The 14,664-nt window shown below is 39.3% G+C and overlaps 1 protein-coding gene and 1 long non-coding RNA gene across 3 annotated transcripts in view; one reads left to right on the forward strand and one right to left on the reverse strand.

The window, feature by feature from the left end:
* The window catches only part of Fbxl7 (F-box and leucine-rich repeat protein 7), a 369,462-nt gene that overhangs the window by 118,596 nt on the left and 236,202 nt on the right, over positions 1 to 14,664 (reverse strand). The window lies entirely within an intron of this gene.
* The window catches only part of LOC120100752 (uncharacterized), a 34,331-nt gene that overhangs the window by 7,843 nt on the left and 11,824 nt on the right, over positions 1 to 14,664 (forward strand). The window contains exons 2-7 of the long non-coding RNA XR_005500757.2: positions 461 to 629; positions 2,066 to 3,548; positions 7,458 to 7,498; positions 10,167 to 10,221; positions 10,565 to 10,783; positions 11,449 to 11,544. This is a non-coding gene — a long non-coding RNA (uncharacterized LOC120100752). The remainder of the gene's footprint in view (positions 1 to 460; positions 630 to 2,065; positions 3,549 to 7,457; positions 7,499 to 10,166; positions 10,222 to 10,564; positions 10,784 to 11,448; positions 11,545 to 14,664) is intronic.

Consider the following 14,664-nt stretch of genomic DNA (forward strand, 5'->3'; position numbering starts at 1 on the left):
ATTATCAAACTAAACATCAAGTAATTAAAGATGTAGTTTGTATTCAATGGGGCAGAGTTGGGGTTGAAAAGAAGGTCATGAATTACCACACTCATAGGTAATTTTCTACTGAGTATGTGCGGGGGGCAGATAGGTATAGAAAGTAATTTCCATGATGGAACACTCTAAAATGCACACATCTTAATTACACAAAGTAATATTTGCCACCAAATGATAAGCAAAAATTCCGAATCCTAAAAACTGGTGCTATTCAAATTATAACACTTATTCTCTCTCTCTCACAGTATTACTGAGTAAGCAAATATACATATACATATATATGTTACCAATGATGACCTCTACATAATTAAAATTATTTAAAATGAATAAAAAGAGAATTTCTATTTTGTGCCTTGCAATCTGTAAAAGGTAGGCCTGACTCAACCTGTCTGTTGTACACTCTTGTCAACTCCATTCTCAGGTAAAACTGACGCTTTCTCATGAGCATCACCATATTTGGAAGCCTTAGAGAAACTGGAGAGGAGTCCTAGTACTCCCAGGGGTGAGCCACGGGATTCAAGCTCATGTGACAATTCAGGACCATGGACAACAACTGGGGGCCTCACCTGCCTCCACCTCCAAGTTCAAAAGTAAGAACCAAAGCAATAGGGGATGTTGGCCCGGAAACCGGGAAAGGGAATAACAATCGAAATGTAAATAAGAAATACCCAAGTTAATAAAGGTGGAGAAAAAAAAGAGAAGAACCAAAGCAATAAATTAAACTAAAACGTCTTTATTACTTTAGAATCAGCCATGTGTTTTGTTAAGTTACTATTGTCTATGTGTAAGATTTTCCTACATGCTCTTTGTGATAAGGTGAGCATGATTTATAGTGAACTGACTAATTTTCAAATCAGAAATTTAGATTCTACACTACAGGAAGCACATGCGAAGTTTAGAAAGTAAAGTCACAATGATGGGACCCCAGGACCATAGCCAGATGAACTGGGAAACAGTAATTCATAGGGTGATAAGAAAAATGAAATGTAAACCGTATACATATACAAACATATACACACAAATACAACCAGATATACATGACATATGTGCACAACATATATATATTAGGATAAACAATGATCCCTTCAAAGATATTTATGTTCTATCCTTAAAGTCTCTTATTATGTTTCTTCCCAAGGTATAATCAAATTTGTAGATTAAGTTAAATTCATTGGAACTGAAGAGATGGCTCATCTGTTAAAAGAGCTGGCTGTTGATTCAGAATATCTGGATTCAGTTCCCAGCACCCATATTTGGCAGGTACCTCTGACTCTGCTGGCACTCAATCCTTTTCCATCCCACTTGGGCATCTGTACCCAGGTGTATATACCCACACATAGATACATACATGCACATAATTAAAGGTAAAATGATTGTTTAATAGCAAACAAATTAGACTTCTGATTCACAGTTGTTAAGAGCTGCCTGTAAATTTCCAGTTATTTGGTTGTAGTGAGTTACTACAGCAGCAATAAAAACTCATAAACCATATGTACACAGAGCCCACATGTTCACTGAAGGAAAATGAGTCAAGGACTATAAGATCACAGCAGATATTTGAAAAGCAGGGCTTTGGATGACTTGCTTTCTTCTATTTTGACAAATTGACTAAAGCATCCAGAGAATACATAACTCTTCATTTCTTTTGTCAAGGTAGCATAAATCACGTAGTATCACATACACAGAGACATGCACACACATCCACGCACAACACACATATAAAATGCCGTACTTCATATCTTATCTTCTCTCATTTTGGCATATTAAAAACAACAGCAATGAGTACAGAACTCAGTAAAATACAATACAGTTCACTGGACATTTGTTTGTAGACTTAAAATGTCTTTAAGATTATGGATGAACTATTAAATATAATATTTAATAGGAAGGCTAATTCAATCAGATTCTGAGAAGGGAGTGGAGACATATAGCTAATATAGGGTCATTATTTGTGGACTTGTTGCATCCTTTATCTCTGAATGGTGGAATTTTACACATGGAAAAGAATGACCACATATGTTCACAGGTCTGGAGAACTGTCGATGCCTTTGGAGAACTCACCCAGACTCAACGACTGTGGAAGCAGAGACAAAGAGCAACAACAGAAGAATGTGAAGAATAAGAAGGGGGACAAAATACTCAAGGGAGGAAATATAGGGACAAAGGGTGAAGCAGGGATTGAAGGAAAGGCCATCCAGAGACTGCCCCACCTGGGAATCTATCCCATATACAGTCACTATTGCTGATGCCAAGAAGTGTTTGCAGACGGGAGCCTGATATGGATGTCTCTTGAGAGGCTCTGCTAGAGCCTTACTGATTCAGATGAGGATGCTTGCAGTGAACCATCAGACTGAGCACAAAGACCCCAATGGAGGAGTTAAAGGAAGGACAGAAGGGGCCGAAGGGGATTGCAACCCTGCAGGAAGAAAACAGTATCAATCAACCAAATCCTCTAGAGCTACCAGGGACTAACCAACCAAACCATCAACACATGGAGTGACCCATGGATCTACCTGCATATGTAGCAGAGAACGGCCTTGTTGGACACCAATGGAAAGAGAGGCCATTGGTTCTATGAAGGCTTGTTTCCCTAGTGTAGGGGAGTGCCAGAGTGTTGAGGTAGGAGTGGGTGGGTGAGAGTGGGAGCATCCTCATAGAAGCAGAGGAAGTAGGGGAATGAGAGGGGGAAAGAGATAACATTTGAAATATAAATAGATAAATATTCAACTAAAAAAAACCCCAAGGACTCTGTTGTAGGAGAATGGAAGACTGTTGCGACCCAGCTCTTCCCTCCACTAACATGGCCAGGTTTATACTGTGATCTGTGCCAACATGCTTCACTTTAATTCCCACAATCACAACACTCAGAAGGCATTATTCTTCCTACTTTAATAGACTTACAGACCTATGTAACTGACCCAAGCTGTGACTGAGCCAGCAGCAATAATGTAAAGGTATCTGACCCCAAAGCATTGGTTTTCTCATCACGTTTCCTGTCGATGAGTACACAAAACCTTCTTTAATTCATTGTCTTCCAAACAGACAGGATTCTATTTCCTCATATGGGAACAAGTCAACAGAACTGATAGGTTAAGTATACCACTGTTCTTCCCTGGAAGAAAGAATTGTGCTCCCCCTTGCTAACCAGTAGGCAAAACCACTTCCCTAGTCTCATTGAGATTGTACAGTTCTGTGAAACATGACAGGAGGCAAAAGCTGGCACACACACAAAAAGGAGTTACAAATGCATGGTACAGTAGTAGGTCTAGGAGCTTTCAAAATTATTTTTGTTTTCATAAAATTTGTTTTAGATTTATTTTATTATTTTATGTGTATATTTTACTTATTTTTATATGTGTCCCACGTGGTTCCTGATGCCCACCGAGATGAGCAGAGAGTTTCGTATCTGTTGGGACTGAAGCTAAAGACAGTTTTGAACTGCCATGTGAGTGCTGGGAATTGAACATGATACATGGATCCTTTGCAGAGGAAATAAGAGCTCTGAAGTGGTAAGTCACCTCAAGTTTAAATTTGTGCATGCACGTGTGTGTGTGTGTGTGTGTGTGTGTGTTTAGGGGGTTATATACCATCTTGCACCCAGTGCAGTGCCATGGAAGTCAGATAACATCAAATCCCTTAAAAATAGTTAGAGGTAATTGTCACATAATATGGGTACTAGAACTAGAACTCTGGTTCTCTGGATGAGCAGTTAGAATTCTCTACTGCTAGGCCAACTTCTGAGCTCCAAAGTTCAACAATGTCTATGTATTCCTTATAAGTTATTCGAAATGTTTAATTCAACTATTGATAGCAATTTTGTGATCATTGGGTTATCATTTTAGCTTCTTTAGTTTGAGGCTGATATTGTCTTACAATTAGGGAGGTTCTGATTGGGAGGGATAAACAGGTGCTTTGAACAACATTGTGCCTGTTATTCATGAATCTCTTCAGTAGCAACTCATTGTTTAACCCGATCTCCTTAGAAACAGATCTGGCCTGTAATCAAATTTTCTCATTCATATATAAAGCCTCTTTCATTTAAAACATTTTGATGTGTGTATCCATTTCTCAAACATCATTAGAAATCTCAGGGTACTGATGCTGTGTCCCATGAATCCTGCCCACCCTGCTATCCCAAATGTTATAATATTGCATGATGTTAGTAAAAGTTTCACAGCCAGGGAAATAACATTGACTTAGTGTAATTGATTAACCTTTAAATATTTATGAAAACGCTATCATGTACTCTCTATTGATTTTTATTGGCCAAGAACCACTTCCAGATTTCCCTCCATTTCCTCATGTTTATTATTAGTCCTAAACAAGTATAAGTTATTTTGTCTCAAAATAATACATTTTCTAATAAAGTCTTACGAGATGTACATGTTTGGGGAATTAACTGGGGACATGTCCCAGTGTAAAATGAGATAAGGATTCTGAGTATTTCCAATATGTTCAAGCATCGCTTGTTGTACGCATTGGATTTTGTACTCTTCTGGTCACTGGAAATGGTACCAGAGGCAACGGACTGCATTGACCTAGCAATAAAGAGGCAGATTATTGGGCTGGAGAGATGGCTCAGTGGTTAAGAACTCTGACTGCTCTTCCAGAGGTCCCGAGTTCAATTCCCATCAGCCACATGGTGGCTCACCACCATTTGTACTTCTGGTGTGTCTGAAGACGGCTACAGTGCACTTATATAGAATAAATAAATAAGTCTTAAAAAACCAGTCATACACATAAAACATAAAATAACAAAAATTCTTTAAAAAAAGAGGCAGATATCACTTTCCTGTGGGCTTCTTTCTCTTTAATTCCCACTAGTCTTCTGTCTTCAATGGTTACTACCACTTTATTCCAATTGTTTCACAAGACTGACTATGGACTGGCATGTGACATATTTTGAAGTAGGCATTTCCACTGTCTTCATACAGTTCCATTAGCCATTGTTTCAAAGTCTTTTGTGTGTTCTATGTTGAATTTTACAATCACATTGCTATGGCATCTGAGGGATTAGATTGTTAATTTGCTTAATGGTCATTTACAAGAATTGATTTAATGTCAGATCAGAAAGGGATGAATGGAATATGGATTTGTGAGGTATTTCCATATCTCAGTCTATACAATGATTAATTTTTCCCTCAGAGAATTTTCTCCGTACAAGACATGAATTTATCTTCAGTATTGAGTCAGTTTTAAAGGTTCCACATTAATTTAAGATACACACACACACACACACACACACACACACACACACACACACAGAGAGAGAGAGAGAGAGAGAGAGAGAGAGAGAGAGAGAGAAATAATTAACTAAACAGAGTAAATATCATTTATTCAAGAATTCCAGTGTAGAGTGCTCAGCATTCCTATTTGGGACCTTGTGCCATTCCCATGAGAAAGCAGCTGGAAGTGCAGAGTTGAGTGCCAAATACCATGTGGTAAGTCAGGAGAGGATGCAACAAGTGTTATTTGAACACTCTCCTTGCCTCTATATTCTGATGTTAGTCTTTCTAGGGGAGGAGAATGATCTATGATTTTGATAAACTGGCTGAAATAGCATTTGGATACTATAGGTTGCTATCTGGGAGTGTTTCCCTATATGATACCTACTCTTTCAGTGAAAGCTCTTTTGACTAATTGACACATGAATGCCCAGAGATAGGAATTAAATGGATCAAGTCATGCACACTCTCTGATATATATTTGCACATCTACTGCTCAGTATAACCAATATCCAGCTTATACCAATCATCACCGGAGCTACATTGCACCAGATGCAGGATTAGGTGGACCATGCCTGGCCTCATACCAATGGAGAATTTGACACAGTACTGTTCATATCACAGATGTAACTGCCATGGCCTGCAGACTGAACTCAGAAAAGCACACTCTCCCATAATTCAAAATTCTGATGCTGGCTGTCTTGTTTGTCTTATATTGTTGGCTCTTCAGTAAACCTCTCCTTAAGTGCCTAAGAGTTAGCAAACTGTACAATGTTACTCTGTAGGCTAGGATGTGTTCCTGACTTTAGCATGCATAGTATCTGAAAGGCATGTAAAAAGAATGTAACTTAAAAGATATCCCCTTCTTTAAAAATATAAAAATAGACACCCCTCTCCAAAATTCTTTCCATGTTAACCTAGGGAGCTGCTATTTATATCATGGTGATATCTTCTGAATAGTTCCTGAAATTCGAGAGGTAAAACTATAACAAAAGTTTGTGTGAACTTCTTCAGACAAACAGGATAAAATGTTTTTGAATGCGAACACCCATTATTCTTTAGAAGAAGAATTTCAATAATCATATATTCACATTCTTCTTGTATATCATACGAAAGTACTTACTTATGGAGACATTTGTATTAGCTGACATGACTAATAGAACTGTGTCACAAACAACACATTAGCTAGTAAGGCGAGAAGCCTGGAATGGAAAGGCAACTTCTCCAGGAAATTGCTTACATTTATTTTTCACCATAATGAGGCACTTCTAAATTTTCATCTTGTATTTCCATATGTACTTACTAGTTCTACACTATTCCTAGAACAGAGCTGTTCATTGAAAGCCATGCTGTATAGAAATAGATGCTAGAAGCCCATTTGAGTTCTGGGGATGGAGAGGAGGCTGATCCATTGAGGTGGTGCCTTCCTGGTACAAGAATCTCTCCAACAGCTTCCTGGCAGATGATCAAACCCAAACTAGCAGATCAAGGCCCACTCTTAATTGTTTCTTTTTAATGCACCATGGAATGAAAGAATGTTCATGCAGTCATTTAAGGCATGCCCTCTTTTGAATAAGAATTCTAGGTTTTTGTTTTAAATGTAATTGTATTTATCTGTTGTTTGAATCAGAATCTCATTCTGTGACCCTGGTTGTCCTGGAATCCACCATGAAACCTGCACACTGCACTCCTTAGGCATCTGCCTGTCAACTGTTGAAAGGATAGGTGTCTGTCAGCATACCCTGGAATACTATAGGTTTTTTAAAATAGAAATATTTTATATCAGAGTGAAAGGAAAAGATCTAGTTAGCTTAGGGGATAGATAACTGCCTTCTCAGAGCGTTCTGTCCGTCAGCATAAAACGTGGCATGCAGACAGCAGATTGATTTCATTAGTGCCTACGCGATAGAGAATTAGATTAGCTCCAGTCTTGAATATTTCTCTTGTTTGATGAGGTTAGGTAGAAGCAATGCTAAGCCTGAAATAAAGTAGGTGTATTGGAAAGTGATTCCTCTTTACATTGAGGAATGAATACATTCTAAGAAAATATACAGCAGGGATCACAAAATCCCTGATTAAAACAGAGGCCGCTGTGTTTCAGAGTACTCAGAGATTCAGTCAGGACACAGGAGCAAGTGTGCTGCACTTAGTAGGTCTCTGGCTTGACACATATTCCACTTTCATCTTTGGCAGGGAAACCAGAACAGACAGTACCAGGATGCCAGTTGTGTGCAGTAAGTTAACAATCATTTATTGAATGCTTATTAATACTTGCTGAATATTTATTAACACTGCACGGGACAAAAATAGACATGTGCCTCAGGGGACACAGACTAGTGTGGAGACTTTCGAAATTCAACAGAGCAGGTGCAATTCATGCCTAAATATTGTTTGGAAAACAGACATACGGCCAGATTCTGCCTTTGGCCTGAGAGGAGGGAGTACTATAGAAATTGGAAGACATCAGGTATTCTGGGCCTGGCAATAGGGAGGGATTTCCTTAAAGGAGACATCAGGAGTAGGGGAAGACATGAGATATATCATTGGGTTACAGAAAATGAAAGACAATAGTGGAATGCATTCACAGTTGGTGGAAAGATGTCTCCTGGGATCTTGAATGCATGCGAGATACCTTGCTTAATATCAACCTCTATTACATCATTCCTTTCCCACCATTGCTTGCCCAGCAAGTTTGCCACATAAAACTTGTATTGACGCACTCTTCCATATCCTATACCCGGTGTCCTCTTAGCATCACCACTCTTGTGCTTCGATTAAATAAAAATTGGACTTAATTGGGCACAGATGTTTTGATATTGCTGTAGCCCAACTGGTAACCAAGACAGCTACTAATCTGGACAGTGTTTACAATGTTGGTATACTGGGCAAAGGAATGATTGACATCCAGGGTGAAGATGGTGAGCGTTACTCAGAATAGTATGTGATTTACCTGGAGAGGGCATGAGGTGTAAAAAGAGTAGTTGTACATAAACATTGTATGATGCATACTGTGAAGAACTACTATAGTTAATCCCACTACTTTGTAAAATTTATATGTGCTAATAATTGAAATTATTTTGAAAAGAAGAGTATCACCAAAATGTATTAATAATAGATTTTCATTTATTTATTTTGATCGTTGATAACTATGGCGAATAATAACTGTAGAAAATAAAACTTTGGGAAGAGATTAAGCAGAGTTGTTGGAGCAGGTCCAAAACATAGGTCATGAAAGCCAAGGTAAAGAGCATTGACTTTTCCATAACTAAGAATTCATTATGTGAACACAATGATAGGAGAGAGACCGGACCTGGAAAACAGTAGGTCGATTTTACATTTACTGAGTATAGGAAGTGATGGGTTTCATCTTAACTGTCTGTTAGCATTTCTTCTAGGCTCTGCCCAACAGTTACCTAGCAACAGCCAGGTAGGAGAATGACCTGCTGTAGAAAGATTGGCTCTCTCTCCTTCTCCCTCCCCAACTCTCTCTCCATGCGTTCAGGGCCTCCCCTCCATGCCCCTGCTTTGTCCTTCTCTGTCTCCTCTCTTTATTTGCCTCCTCTTCCTTCTCAATTCTCCTTCTCAAACCCCAAATAAACTTCATTTTATACTAGGCCCGTCCTCCTATGGCTGGTACCTGAGGGTAGAATGCCTCAGCATGGGCCTGCTAGGGACCCCCTCCTGCTGCATCATACTGCATTTACAAAACATACCAGTGTTAGTTTGAGGTACCTGCCAGTGGTTAGAAAACATCCAGGGAGTGAACATTTCTGAAAGCCATAGAGGAGTCACAGGATGACATATGCTTGGATTGTGCTGTTGAGAAAAGCCACTGTCCTGCGATTTCAGAGCACATTTGACTGCTTACCCATCCCCTGCACACAATCCACCAGAGCCAAGCAGCAGAATCAAACCTCTCCCTTTCCATATGCCGAGATGTCCTCTTTGGAGAGGTTTCCTGCATGCCCATCGTAAGTTTGGTTGCAAACTTGGGAAGCATTGACTTTACATACTGGGAATATTCAGAGAAGCTGGAAACATATCACACAATCTCAGAGGGATGAACTTTGATGCATACCTTGGAGAATTTGTTTCTATAGTAATTATAAGCCCATTCTCCCTATTTCTTTATTCTTTCCTACAATACACCACTACCACAAAGCCCTGTCCTGCCTCCCCATATCCTTCAGTTTCCCCTTTAGAAAAGTGCAGGCCTCCTAGTCATAGTAACTGAACATGGCATAGCAAGATGAACTAAGACTTTCCATAAACCCTGATATCAAGGTTGAGGCTCATATCAACCAAGTAGGAGGAAAGGAATGTTTCTACACGTCTCCTCGATTTTATCAAATAGCAGTGTGTGGTTGGCAACTACCATGGTATTGAACAGGCTCTGCTTATGATTACAGGAGGGCATTACTTTTGGGACCATCTCCAGTGTTCATGAATGTACTCAGGGACAAAAGTCATAAGAAAAAGTAAAAAGTTAAGAGTCACTGTTCTAGAGATATCAAATTATAGCCAAATGTGACCCACTGTTGGTCATTCTTCATGCTCCATAATGGCACTTAATTCCCAGGGTAACAGCCTAACTGATTAAGGCTCATGCTACAGGAGGGAATTCATGCCCAATATTGTAATTCTAGGTAAGTACATTAGGAGACCAAAGCCATGGTTCTCTAGAGCAGAACCCACTTGATGCCACTTCCCCAAACCAGAATAATCTCCAACAACACCTGAATGCTTACCAAGTTAGTGTAGCTCCCACCACTATCTGAAAGCTGCTTTCTGCCTCAGACAGAGGCCACCACTGAAAGTCACACTGGCCAAAATGCAGACAATACTGACCATGGAGTACCTATCCCAATTTGTTACATCTTTAACACAACCCTGTATTTCCAGTTCAGAGAACACTGTAGAAGAGGAACAAGAAACAGTCAAAGACCAAGATGTTACTGTGAGATCTTGCCTTCTGGGAAAGGGGAAAGGGGAAAAGGAGAAAGAGAGAGAGAGAGAGAGAGAGGGGGGGGGGAGGGAAGGAGGGAGGGTGGGAGGGTGGGAGAGAGAGAGAGAGAAGGAGGAGGAGGAGGAGGAGGAGAGGGAGGGAGAGAGAGGAGGGAGGGAGAGAATAAAGTGGAGTTGTGTAGGAAGGAGCATGTCTGAAACAAGGGGGTGTGGAGAATAAATATGATCAGAATATGTTATATGAAATTCTCAAAGTAATACTGAAATTATTATTTAAAAAGAACAGTTTCTACAGGCGAAACCCATAATAATGGAAATCCTAATCTCTGTTTCAGGAAATATTGCCTTCCTCTGAAATGGAGTTCCATTCTTCTCACTTCTGAACCACTTTTATAAAAATAATTCCATTAAATTCCACCATTATGTAAGTAGTGTATACAAATGTTTGTTCCAGAACACATAAAGGATGAAATACGAATGGAAAGCTTCCATTGTGCCCATGACTACTCTCAAAACTTCCCATTGGATAAATATTGTAGGCACCCCCACCACAGGTGAGAGACTTGAAAAACAGACATGGCATATCACCTGTTGCTTTAGCTCGTTCTGTGCTTCTCTCACAGAATGCTTTGAGCTGGCAACAGATGACCAATAGTAATTTGTTTGTCTCACTGTTCATTCTAGAAGCTGAGAAGTCTAGGATGGAGGGGTAGATCCTCTGATGACTTTCTTGCTTCGCTGTTACTGAGATGAACTTGCCCTAATATTAGGAGTCATTTCCTGAGACGACAAACCAACTCTGTCAATAATAGTATCAATCAGTTTCCAGAAGTTGTACTCTAAGTAACCATTAAGGGTTGCTTCCCTCTTTAATAGTGTCTTGGTGGCAATTTAATTTCAATTAAATTGAAATTAATGAATTTCAATGAATTTTGAAGAAGATAATCTAGTGATAGCATTTGGCCTAGTCTAATCATTAAAAAGTGACGAAGGGTGAGAAACCTATTTGACAGGTGTGAGCTTTTATATTCATGCCTACATTTCTATGAGCATGGGGTGCTGCCCTAATACCTTCTCACCACTGTGAAACACTTTTATTATTGTGGCTCCTATAGACCTGTGTGCTTTTGCTAATCTCCCTTTCTTTTCTAATGTTTTCCATATGACTGGCTCCATCATTTGCACTATGCTTATCTCCACACCAAATGGGACCTCTCAGCCTCAAGTATGAGGAAATCTGAACATACGTCTCTGCATCTACTTGTATACCAGCTCTAACCAACATGTGATATTATAATAGTGTCCTGTGATCATGGTGAGAGTTGTTCCCATCCCTGTGCCCTGCTATCATGGTTCTACCCTGTATAGTGTGAGATATGATGTCACTCAATAGCTATTACTTACTCTTGGTTTATGTGATATCTAACTGTGGGGTCACAGTGATGTCTGGATAGCAGGTAAATCATGTGCATGTCTGTTGATGGTGATGCTGGACAAGGTCAGCATTTAGATCTGTGCCTGAATATGGATGTTCTGCCATCAGGAAATGTAGCTGACCACATCTGAAAATCACTGAGGGTCCAGGTAGGACAAAAGAGATAGAAAAAAGTTAATTCTCTACCTATGTGTCTAGGAATAGACCACTCATTGCTGCTTGTGTTTTATGTTGGAATTCTAGTTTCTAATGGTTTTAGACTCCAGGACTTAACACTGGGCTCTCTAGCCCATGTTCTGAGGCCTTTAACATCAAGCTACTTCCTTACTGGCATCCTTGGTTCTCTAGCTTTCATATAGCATGAAGGGATTTAACCTTCATAACATTTAAGTCAATTCTCAAACTTACTCCATCCATGTATCCATGCATCCATGCATCCACATATTCACCCATCCATCCATCCATCAATCCATCCATTCATCTGTTTATCTATTCACCCATCCACCCATCATCCATCATCCATTCATCCATTCATCCATCCACCCATCATCCATCCATCCATCCATCCATCCATTCATCTGTTTATCTATTCATCCATCCATCCATCCATCCATCTATTCATCTGTTTATCTAGTCACCCATCCATCCATCCATCCACCCAACCACCCACCTATTTGTACTTCCAAACATGCATGCAAGTACATATATATCCTTTTTATATGTTTGCCCCTCTTTGGAAAACCTTGACCTATCCAGTTGATGACAGTTATCAGGGAGGACTAAACTGTGTGTCCTGTGCTTTATTTTCAAGTCCAAAGAATTCCAATGTCTTTCTTGGTATACAAATGTTTGGAGCCAAGATGTAAAAAATGCTTTGATGTCAGGGGGAAAACTCCAGGTAACCCTTGTATTGATATGAAATGATTAGCACAATTTCCTTCCATATAAGTAATTCCTGTTGAATTAAACACAGCTCATAACAGATACAACCCCTTAATGTTTAATGATCTAGTGCTCATCACAGTTTTTACAGATGATAATACTTTGTTCCAAAGAAGATTTCATATTTCACGTTCCAAAAGAATTTTTTCATGTTTCTGGACTGTATGTTCTCTTACTTCAGTTATTTCTAAGATACTTATCTATGTTTATTGTTATATAATAGCTAAAGTATTTAACAGATGTTCAGCATATATGTATGATTGAATTTACTGTTAATGAATCACTTAATATCCTGTTATAAATATATAAACTATAAAGTATAAGGATAGTACAGGTTTACAATCAAATACTTAGCTAAGTTCTATCAGGGAGAGGCAAGTAGGGTGAATTTAGACATTATCTTCTATCCTTAAGTACAATGCTTATTAATTTCCACTGTAGCAAAGCCACAAAGGTTCAGAAATAAAATATTTAAAAGATAGAAAGTTTGATACATGTAATTCAGAGATGAATGATAATGTGTCAGTATTAGTTAGAGAATCAACAACAACAACAATAGCAAACAGACACCAGCTTTCAAAAGCAGTGTGGAACAAACACTGAAGAGAACATAATTTAGAACAAAGCCTAAGTTCCTCAGAGCCCAAGTTTATGTCAGCACAAAGTGACAATTAGCTTTCACGTGAATGCCATTGATTACAGACTCAATTCTATCCAGAGTAAGCTGTTCAGAAAAAATAATTGTAATTCATTTTAGAAATATCTCAACCAGAATGTTAAATTAACGCTATGTAGAAACATTTTATTAGCCTTCCCATATTTAAAAAACCCACAGGTCGTATAATTTATCCTTGGATTAGCTAGATAAATGCTTTCTAAGAATTATTTCAATTAAATTTCCAAACAATCGTAAGAAGAGAGTATTCCTTTAATCTTTATTTCAAAGGTTTATGCTTACAGAAGAGGAGAATGATGAAGCTTAAATCTTTCACTCTGGCTAACAGAACTAATAATTCCTGAATATTAGATGGGCTATGAACCTCAAATCAGAAACCTGTTTAGATTAAAGTTAATACCCAGACTGGAACAATCCTTTAATAAAATGATTGTGCCCACAGAGACTGAACCAACCACCAGGAAGCCCTCAGGGGCTGTACTAGACCCTCTGCAAAGTATGTTAAAGTTGTGTAGCTTGATGTTCCTGTGGGACTCCAAACAGTGGGAGCAGGGCTGTCTCTGACTCTTGTTGCTTTTGGAACACTTTTCCTCCTATTGTGTTGCCTCATTCAGCCTTAACATGAGGGGAAGAGCCTAAACTTACTGCAACTTGATATGCCACATTTGGTTGATATCCATCAGAGGCCTGCCCTTTTCTAAAGAGAAATGGAGGAGAAAGAGTGGACAGGAAGAGGTGGGGGGTAGGGTCAAATAGAAGATGAGATAGGGACTGGGAGAAGACAGAGGGGAAACTGCAGTTGGGATATGATGATGATGATGGTGGTGGTGGTGGTGGTGGTGGTGGTGGTGGTGGTGGTGGTGGTAGTGGTGGTGGTAAAAATAAAGTATTTGTGGCATTGAAGAGATACCTTGGCAAAGAAGAATAAATGCTGCTCCAGAGGAAGATGGTTCCCAACATCACACTGTACCTCACCATCAACCCTGATCCCAGTTTTAGGAGATCTGATGCTCCCTTCTGACCAACAAGTCCAACAGGCAGTCAAACACACCTCTACACATTCTGGAAAAACAGCAATGCACACAATCTAAAAGATAAAGTGATTATGATATGTAATATTTCAAGATGGTGTACCCTGACACACCCACTCCATGCTGTGCATGCTCTTGTGGCTGCTCTTACAGCTATGCTTCTCTCAGCAACAGACTCTGGCAAAAGGGGAAACGATGTCCTTTATACTTTAACAGAAGGCTTTCTCAAAAATGCTTGTGAGGGAGTAAGCTGTCATGTTGTTCAGATCCCAAATCGAGGAACTGAATATCATCATTGACTAACAGCCAGAGTTCCTCATCTCTTCCTGTAACTGCCTGTGAGTGACTGAA

The sequence above is a fragment of the Rattus norvegicus genome, chromosome 2, assembly GCF_036323735.1.
Source record: "Rattus norvegicus strain BN/NHsdMcwi chromosome 2, GRCr8, whole genome shotgun sequence".
Taxonomy (NCBI): Eukaryota; Metazoa; Chordata; class Mammalia; order Rodentia; family Muridae; genus Rattus; species Rattus norvegicus.